The sequence below is a fragment of the Cryptomeria japonica genome, chromosome 2, assembly GCF_030272615.1.
Source record: "Cryptomeria japonica chromosome 2, Sugi_1.0, whole genome shotgun sequence".
In the NCBI taxonomy this organism is placed as follows: Eukaryota; Viridiplantae; Streptophyta; class Pinopsida; order Cupressales; family Cupressaceae; genus Cryptomeria; species Cryptomeria japonica.
The window spans coordinates 645,223,876-645,234,194 of NC_081406.1; positions in this window are offsets into that span (position 1 = coordinate 645,223,876).

A 10,319-nucleotide genomic window follows, 5' to 3' on the forward strand; every position below is an offset into this window, starting at 1 on the left:
ATTTGTTTATTATAGTATATAGAAAATAAAATATTCTAACTTAACATTAAATATATACAATAAAATTATTTCAAATTAAAATTAAATAATTTTTAAATAAATAAAATAATTTTAAATCAATATCTTTGAACTTTTTAGATAAATGTACTAAAGATATCTATACTATTATTTATTATATTTAAAAATTAAAATATTAAAAAAATATGAAAAATATAGAATTGTAAAAATTGTAAGTAATAAAATTATTGAAATCACCATTTTACTTCATAAAATGATTTTTTATTTACTAAATAATTTAACTATTTCATTAAAATCATTTTATTCAAAGAAAAACTAATTTAATTTATAATTTATTTAACAATGGTCATGATATTAGATGTTTTTTTTTTTTTTTTTCCCTTCTAATGTAATGGTGAGTAGTATATATACGTTAAGTATGCCTCTATAAAAAATGATACTTATAATTTAGAGTTAAGGTCTTTATATTTGTAAATTTATTTATTTTTTAATAAAAAAATATTATTGTTTAGGAGGGTTTAGATTCAAAAGTAGATAATATTTTCTATATGAAATTCTTATTTTAGTTCATTTAGAAGGAAATAATTAAAATAAAAGCTACTCTACAATAGTAGAAGAAGACACATTATGTTGTTGCATGCACATTCAAATCACAATTCATATACATTTACAAAATTAAAAAATTTAAAATCTTATATAATAACTAAAAATCAAAACTCAATTAACATATATTAAAAAAATATATAACCCACATAATTATAGAAATAAAAACATATAAATATAAGATAAAATAAAAGTTACAGAATTTTTGTTTTACTTTATCAATAATTTTGAAAAATAATAATTAAAAGTTACATAAGAAAGTAAAATAAAAGTAGAATGAATAATATAGGTAAAGTGTGTATACATATATACATACATATATTTTAAAGAAAAATAAATTGAGGAATTAAGAAAAACAGCTAATGATAGATTTTCATTTCAAAATTAATATTAAATTTTATGTTTGTTTGAATAATTAATTTACTTTTATGTATAATATATTATAGAATTATACACTACTTTTTTAATTTATGTTGACTTTTTTTATTTCATATATTTAAGAGTTATTTTATTTACTTAAAACTATTTAAGAGTTTTTTAATTTAACAATTATTATCTTTTAAAGAATTCTTTACAATTTTATTTTTTAAATGTATGTCAATTAAAATTTATATTTTAAAACAAGTTGCAATTTAAGAATTATTATTTTTTAAGAGCTATTTTATAATTTTATTTTTAAATTGTATGTTAATATTATTTTAGAAATTTGAAATAAAATCTATTTTTTTAAAACAAATTGCTATTAGAGGGGTAGCTCCCTTTCATTATTATTTTTAAATGAAAAAAATTCTCTAATCATAGGAGTAGAAATGTATTAAAAAACATTTCCTAATTTACATAAAATAAGAGATACAAAATTCCCTCTAATTCTTGAAATCTCACCCTTTGCTACTTCGAAAGTAGATTAGAATGACCTTCCAAGAAGGTCTAAAAATATTAACTTTCATTAGCCCTTCAACAAAAAGATTCTTACATTTTTGTGATATTCATTATTACTTACCATTACCTTGCTAAATATGCCTCCTAAATCATATAACGTTGCTCTTCTATCATAATTTGGGATGGCAAAAATGATATCCTTATGCCATGAACAATCAATATACTTGTTTGTAACTAGTTTCCAAACATTTTCTTTTCTAGTTAATCAATAACGTTGTTACAAAGGTTTCCAAAATGATTGTATCATGATTGTGACCATCCTCTAACAAATTTCTTCCAATTGTTTCTTTAATAAATTTTTCCATTGTTTTTATAGCAAGGTTGAAGAGTTTCCCTAACTATGAAGACAACACTTCATTTTGACAACTGCTTAGACACCCTTTAATCAAAATCCTATTCTCCATTGCCTATTTATGGAAAGTTAGTGATATCCCTCATTTAACACATCTACCAATTGACCAAGAAGATTTTATGATCTTATTCAAGGTGCCAAAGATATGGAGGACTTTTCTTGGGATATCCATCATTGTGTGAACCTCCAAAATTAAACTACTAGACATAGGCCAACAAATTAATCCAAATCAAGCATCCTTTCAAGTTTTGGCCACTTGTGAATTTGATTAAGAACAAGTGTCCCCTCACCTTTCTTAATAGCTTGAGTAGGTAGAAAACCTTTTGCAATGCTTGATTCTCAACAAATGTGCTTGATCAAAAAATTATCCATCCTTTCTTTAGAGGGCGAATCACATCAATCTACTTCAATCACTCTAGATGTACATCTTACAAGACTTAAATTGCACTAATACAAACAATTGAATTCCCTTCAATATCAACACATTGTATATTCTTATAATCATAGGGCATTAAACCTTCGAAGAAAGCTCCAAATTCAACATCATTGTTTGTTTCCTTCAATAAATGCTTTGAAAATGTCCAAATCAAGACGCTTGCCTCCTTTTTCGCTAATGAGACTCTAAGATTGCTTTTTGAAACCCCATCCAAATTCAATTTCAATCTCTTCATGGAGAGAATAATTTATTTTTATTTTTATATCCATATATAATAAATATAATAATTTAAAAGTAAAATAAAATAATCTTTAAAATAACTAAAATACTTTGAAAGTGATATTTTAGATGTTTTCACATTAACACATAAATATTTTATCCCAATTAATTTTTATGTTCACATATATATAATAAATAAAAAATTAAAATAATTTGCAAGTGATATTTTAATGGTATTCACATAAACATATTTAAAATATTAATCCTAACTAATTTTTTGGGATTTTTGTTTGGAAGAAGGGGTAAAAATTTATTGAACTCAAAACAAATACAAAGAAACAGAGAAGAGGCCTTAACAAAGGCCTCCAAAGAAACTACCCTATCCTATCCTTATCAAGTAATTGATCCAATTCAGCAGAAAGATTTGAAGGCAAAAGACTTATGTCAACCATATTTCACCCCTCCAACTGAGCAGGCGACCACTTAGCCAAACAGTCCACTACTCCATTCCATTCCCTAGGAATATAGGAAAATGAGATAAATATCAAAAAAATCACTTAGGTTGAGAATCTGTTGGAGAATCTTAGCAATCCACTAGTCAACCCATTCCAGCCACCTCTCATTTAACATAGTAATCATAACCTGAGAATCAGGCTCGCAAATAATCCTATGCCAACCCAAAACATAAGCTCTCTGTAACACATACAAAATAGCAAGGGCTTCCATATCATTATTGGTGTGTAGCCCTTTATACATAGAAAAGAAGAAATGGACCTGACTAGAACTATCTCGACCAATCCCTCCTATTCTTGTTGGACTAGAATTCCCTCTGGAAGAACCATCAGTATTAATCTTGAGCGTACTAGGAGGGGGCAAGTGCCAACTACCTTCCCTCACAACTTTATCCTTTCCCTTTCTATGTCTCTTCCTACTAGGAGCACCAGCTCCAAGGGCAAGAAAACCCAACCTCCTATAAGCATCCAAGTCCCTATGATCCATAGGACCCGAGAGGTCACACTTAGCTTGAAGCGTCTCTTGAAGAGCACAAACAATTCTCTGCCACAATTGCTTAACAACCAAACTTACTCCCTGAAATATTTGTATATTTCATTCCAACCAAAGATGCCATAAAATGAAAGAGGGTCCCATCTCCCAACCATCTTGCAAAAAAGGGGTTGAAATAGGCGACACACCAAGATGAACCCATAATTCAGCCAAGGACCCAACATGAAAATATGGTTGATTCCAAACTCCCCAGCAAAGATGTCACACCTCTCCAGCAAAGGAACACTTAAAAAATAGGTGAGAAGAGCAATCCTCATTATTATGGCACATAACACAAATCGAGGGCCCATGGAAGCCTGTTTTCCTTAAATTATCCCAAGTAAGGCATTTATTACGAGTCACCAACCAAAGAAAAAGGTTACATTTGGGCCAAGCCAGCTTGTTCCACACTTGCTTCCACCAAGGAACACCAACCCTCCCAAGAAGTTGCATATCCTGTTCCAAATAGCCCAATGCCATAGAGAACTGACTAGAAGAACTCATGCCTCAAGCTAATCAATCCTTCTCCAAAAGAGACATGCATTCCCTCTGCTCAATAATTACAGCTAACTCTAGACGCTCCCCCTTAGACCTCCTAGGAGTCCATTGTTGAGGCTCTTTCCACTTGCACACAATCACATGTGCCACCTGTTGGACCATCTTATAATCAACCACCCTTCTCCAACTAGCCCCAATAAGGAAATCACTAAGGGAGCGCAAATGAGGGTACTCTGAAAGAATAGGGGGATTCCCATCCTAGGAATCCTCCCATAATAAAGCATGCAAACCCCTATAACATATCAAAAAACAACCCCTGCTTAATAAGATGAGCTCCATTTCTTAGAGTGTTCCAAATCATAGATCATCTCCCTTCTAAACTATAGCGAGGGACATCAACCCTGTCAATCCCCCTAGATACTTAAGGGTAATAATGGAAGCCCAAATCTTATCTTGGCTTGTGCACCAACACCAATATAGTTTAGTAGAAAGAACTTGTCCATTCACAACGATCGACTAAAGACCAAGCCCACCCTCACAGTGAGGCCTACAAATAGAATCCCACTTCTCAAGGCTCCATTTAGAAGCAAGAAGATTACCACTCCAAAGAAATTTATGAGAAAGAGCATCAAAGTCTTTCAGAAACTTTGAAGGAGCCACACGAATAAAACATCTATAAACAGGAAAGGCCTAGATGACAGACTTCAAAAGAGTCACCCAAGCAGTTGTCAACAACCACCTATGTGTCCAGTGTTGAACCCTTCGCCTCAACTTATCAAGCAGCTCTTTCCAACAATCTCGAAGCTGGTAGCCAATACCAAGAGGAATTCCAAGATAAACCATAGGAAGAGAACCAATTTGAAATATCAAAATTTCAGCAATCCTTGTCTGAATACGAGTAAGAGTGTTGAAGAAGTAAATCGAAGATTTATGCTCATTAATTTTTTGTTTTGAAGTAGCCAAATAAATGTCTAAGGTTTTCCTAAAATTCTCAACATCATGAATGTGGGCAAGCCCCATTAAAACTGTATCATCTACAAACTACAAATGAGAATTAGAAGGCAAACCATTGCCCCAACTCCAGCCCTAAATCACCCTTTGAGCAACTTGGGCCTTAATAAATTTGCCTAACCCTTCAGTCATGAGAATAAACAAATAAAGAGATAAAGGATCCCCTTGACGAAGCCCCCTAGATGGTTGAAATAACTTAGAAGGTTCACAATTAAGGATAACAAAGGAGGAAGAAGTAATACAACTCATAACCCAACATACCCAATCCTGATCAAACCCCAAAACTACAAGAAGTTGTTGCAGGTATTGCCACTTAACCCTATGATATGATTTAACCATACCAAGTTTAACAAAAATGACCTTCTCCTTAGACACAGCCATGGAATGAATAGTCTCAGTAGCAATACCCACTTGATCAAGAAGTTGTCTACCAACCACAAACCCTCCTTTCTCCTCAGAGATCAAAACATTTAACCAAGGCTTTAACCTGTCAAAAATTAGCTTGGTAATGATTTTATACACCACATTGCACAGAGCAATGGGTTTGAATTGATCAAGACTATTGACTCATTCTCTTTTAGGAATAAGAACTAAGAAAGCAACATTCAAAGCTTGACGCATTTGCTTATTACGACGAGACTCCTGTACCAGATCTAATAAATCAGCCTTAATAATCTCCCAAAACTCCTGGAAAAACTCAATAGGAAACCCATCATGGCCAGGATCCTTCCCTTTATTCATCCCAAAGACAACCTTCTCAAGTTCCATTAGAGTGATAAGCCAAAGTAAAGAAGAATTCATCTCCCCAGACATGAGAGAGGGGACACGACTCAGTATCAAATAAACTTGATTATATGTTGGAGGAAAATCCTCAGTAAAAAAAGGTAGAAAAGAAGTGAGTAGCCTCGTCAAACATTTCTTTCAATGAAGATAAAGAAGTCCCATCCGGTGTCACCAAAGAAAAAATTAAGCTCCCTTTTCTCCTAGCATTAACCAAAATATGAAAGAAAGTAGTACTCCTATCACCTTCCCGAAGCCAATCCACTCGCGCTTTCAACTTGCAAAAAATTTCCTCCCTAAGCTCCCATTCTTCTAGCTCCTTCAAAGCACGGGCCTCATCTCTGCCTAAATCCTTTGTAAATCCTTGGTCACAAATCTGGCGGGTAATTTGATCTAATCTTCCTTGAAGGGCCCGCTTTGAAGAAAAAATATTGCCAAAGCTTTGATGATTCACAAATTGTAATATTTTGATGAAGTAATATATTGTTGTCCTATAAGCCGAACTCCCTTGATGCCCCCACTCCTCCATCAAGTCAAGAAGAGAAGAATCTCTAATCCACCTAAGCTAGAACTTGAAAGAAGGATTTTTAGGGACTCTATAACAAAGAGGAATCAGTTTAATTGGTCAATAATCCAAACCTCTCCTATCAAGAATCTCAGAGGTGGTGGTATGCTTGTTTCCAACCTAAAAGAAAGACACAAGAAACCTATCCAGCCTCTCAGAAATAACATCTGCCCCCCAACATCGATTATTCAAAGTATAAATGCCATTAGTCAGCTTCACATCAATCAAATTAAGAAGCTCCACATTATCAGCCATAAGACCCGATGAAGGATCTAACCTGGCAATTCCTCCACTTTTTTCCTCCAAACTGAGCACAAAATTAAAGTACTCAACAAGAATCCAAGTGAGAAAGGGCACAAGAGAACAAACATATATGATGTGTGACCAAAGTAAGGATTTACCTAAGAAATCAATTGGGGCATACACATTAGTGAATATAACAGGCTCACCAGAATCCAAACATGAAGCAACCACCAACATAGAAGAGCGGCAAGAAATCCACCATATTGGAGAAATCTTCCTTGGATCCCAAAAACAAGCCACTCCTCCTGAGTAACCAGACACCCCAATACACTGACATTGACCCCATCTCCAAACACTAGAAGCATGCTGCAACATGTCATCCACATATAACTTTGTTTCTTAAATACAAACAAAATCCAGTGAATGAGTACCAATCAAATCCTAAATAGCCTTTTTTCGAGGGATTCTATTCAACCCCTCACATTCCATGAGAGAAAAATCATGATTGAGTCGAAGAGAAATGAGAGTCAATTGTGCACACTGACCCTGATTCCACCGATGTACCCCCAACCATTTTAACCTTCTCTTGATCCTTCTTCGTCCCCACTTTAGAAGGCTTCTCAGAAATATATTTTTTGAAAGATCTTTGCTGCAGCCCTAAATACAAGGAAGAGTCAGTACCGTGAGCACCTAATACCTCCTTAGCCAGATTTGCCAACACCATGTCATCCCCAGCATCCTTGGATCCAACTGATGTAGAATCGACCAAGCCAGTACCTGATAGCTGATGGGCATGCAAAATAGTCAAAGGTAGGTTCCCAACATCCTCGTCTCCAACATGCCCATCCTCATCCATTCCCATAGACTTAACTCAAGACTGCTAATCGACTATAATCCCCTCTTCATGGGCCATAGCCTCAAGAGCATCAAACCGATTGAAGACCGCTTCCTCATGTCTATCCCAGAAGGACCGTTTCTGACCTCTCCCTTTATTGCGAGGTTTAACAGGAATAAAGCCCTACTTATCTCCAATCCTTTTAGCCACTGGGGCCATCCCTTTATCCATGTGAGGAGGTAAGGAAGAAGAAGGATTACTTGAAGTAGAGGAACGCCTAACCTGGCCCATTTTCGCTGAATATGCCCATACTCATGGCAAATACGACAACAAAATGGAAGAGTTTCATAGTCCAATTGTTGTATCCAGGAAAAAGAACCTAAACAAATATCCGTCGAATCCAGCAAAGGATTGTTTAAGTCAAGCTCCACATAGATACAGGCAAAGGAAATTACCTTTCTATCTAGAGTTTGTTGCGTCGTACCAATAGGTTTCCCAAGCAAAGAAGCAATCTTGAGTAAGATATCATTTCGCCAAAATTCCAATGGTAGCCGCGACAGTGACACCCAAACAAGAACCCTCGAAGGAAGATCCACAACATAATTAAAACCCACATGCCAGGGTTTGATAAATAAACCTATTTTTTTTTTAAAAAAGGTCCCCCTTCAAAAATCCGATTCTGATATGCTATGCATGAGAAAACCACCATAAAATAATTATTTGCTGCTAACATAATTTCCATCCCCCCTTCAATTTGCCAATTCTGACGAATCCATGAATCCAATGCTGGTAAAGAAATACAGAGCCCCATAAACTTATAGATAAGGGCATGATTGTTGAAGTATGACACATCCTCAACCACCGATTCAAGTTGGATAACCAAAACAGAATGATCTTGGCTCCTCTCTAAACACCCTCTTGAGCTTTGACGTGCTACCCTCATAAAAGGGGGCCTCCCTACCACCTGAAGAAGTCAAAGGCTTTGCATGCAAGGAAGAAATCCCGCCTTGACATCCTGCAACACTAGTCCCGCCAAGAGATAGGGCTCTTTTCCCCTCCATAAAGTCTACCCTGAGAAAAGAGACAAGCAGAGCCTCCCCCTTTCTGCAACAACACCACCAAAACCAACCCTCAAACATCAAAATTCCCCACCCTTCACACAACAGCCAGGAACCAAAAGAAAGCAAGATATTGAAAAAGCACACAACCCCCTCTGCATGCACAAACACCCACGCCACCTAGCAAGAGACCACTTGATCCCCCCACAACACCCCCGATCGCACCCCAAGCGCAAAAGAACACAGGCTGGGCTGAACCCTAGCATGTGTGCACCCAACACGCTCCCCATGCCATCCGCTTTCTCTCTAAACGTTCGCTAATTTTTTTGGTTCACAAATAAGAAATAAGATAATTTGAAAGCAAAACAAAATTTGAAAGTCATATTTATATGTTTTGAGATAAACACATTTAAAATATTTATCCTAATCAATTATTTATGTTCATATATAATAAATAAAATAATTTTAAAGTAAAACAAAATAACTCTTCAAATAGAAATAAAAATCTGAAAGTGATATTTTAATTGCTTTAGATTTTTTATTTTTAAGCAAGATCTGCCTAGGGGGCAATACTCTTTCTATTAAAACCAGAAAAAGTTACATGGAGGTAAGAGCTCATCTCTCAGTTATACAGATATGTTATCCCTTTACCTATTTCAACAACCCTATCCACTACCTCATCTGGCAAGACAATTCTATTCTCCTTCATTAATTCTTCAAACTTGTCCAAACTGTAGTCCTTGACCACCCCAACTTTGAATAGGTTCCATGTCTTCTACATTTTCTTCTTTTTCCTTTCCGCATTCAAATAGAAAAAACCAAGCATACATCGCGAATTCAGAACTCCTTGACTCCATCCAAGGCCCTCAGTACCACCTGGGAAATTTCCTCCCTCATCATTCTTCACACTATCCCATTGTTAGAGATAGGATAGCCTAACACCTACATGATCGACTCGAACAAACTCTCCAGAACCACTCCATCATGCACATGACCTTCACTCCAAAATTCAGTCCCCAGTATCTAAATAACAGTCTCCTTTTCTTTGTCATTTGCCTTGTTGAATTGTCGACTCTCCTGTTCCTCCAACGTTTCCTCATGCTCTTCATTCTTCTGGCACTGACACTTGACACCGAATACTATTTCCATATCCACTCGCTCTATTTTTCCTTCTACCTTGAACACCTCAATATCCTTCTTTATAGAGGGACTCTGTCTAGAAAATTCTACAACGAAATCTGGACCATCCACCTTTCCAGATCTGAAGTTACACTCTGATCCAGGCCTGGAATTTGACGGCCACCCCTACTTGTCATAGGGATATTTCATGACGGTTCAATCATTTCAATGCCTTTCATTTGACGTTTTAAAAAAAATATTAACTGTCAAAAAAATATAAATAAGCAAATTGAAATAATGATAAATTAGTAATATATGCCAAAATCTTAAATTTACTAAGTTTCTAAATTTATGAAGATAAAAAGTATATTCTATTTTAACAATTATATTCTATTATTTCGATTATAACAAGTTTCTAAGTTCATTTGAAAAAATAGAAATATCCTAAAAATTTATATTAAAATATTATAAAATTCGAAGCACCTATATCTTTCCATTTCAAAATATTCTAAATAAATTTATATTTTTATACTAAACATTTTAAACTAATATATATGAATATTATAAATTATAATGTTATAATATTATATATTACTTAC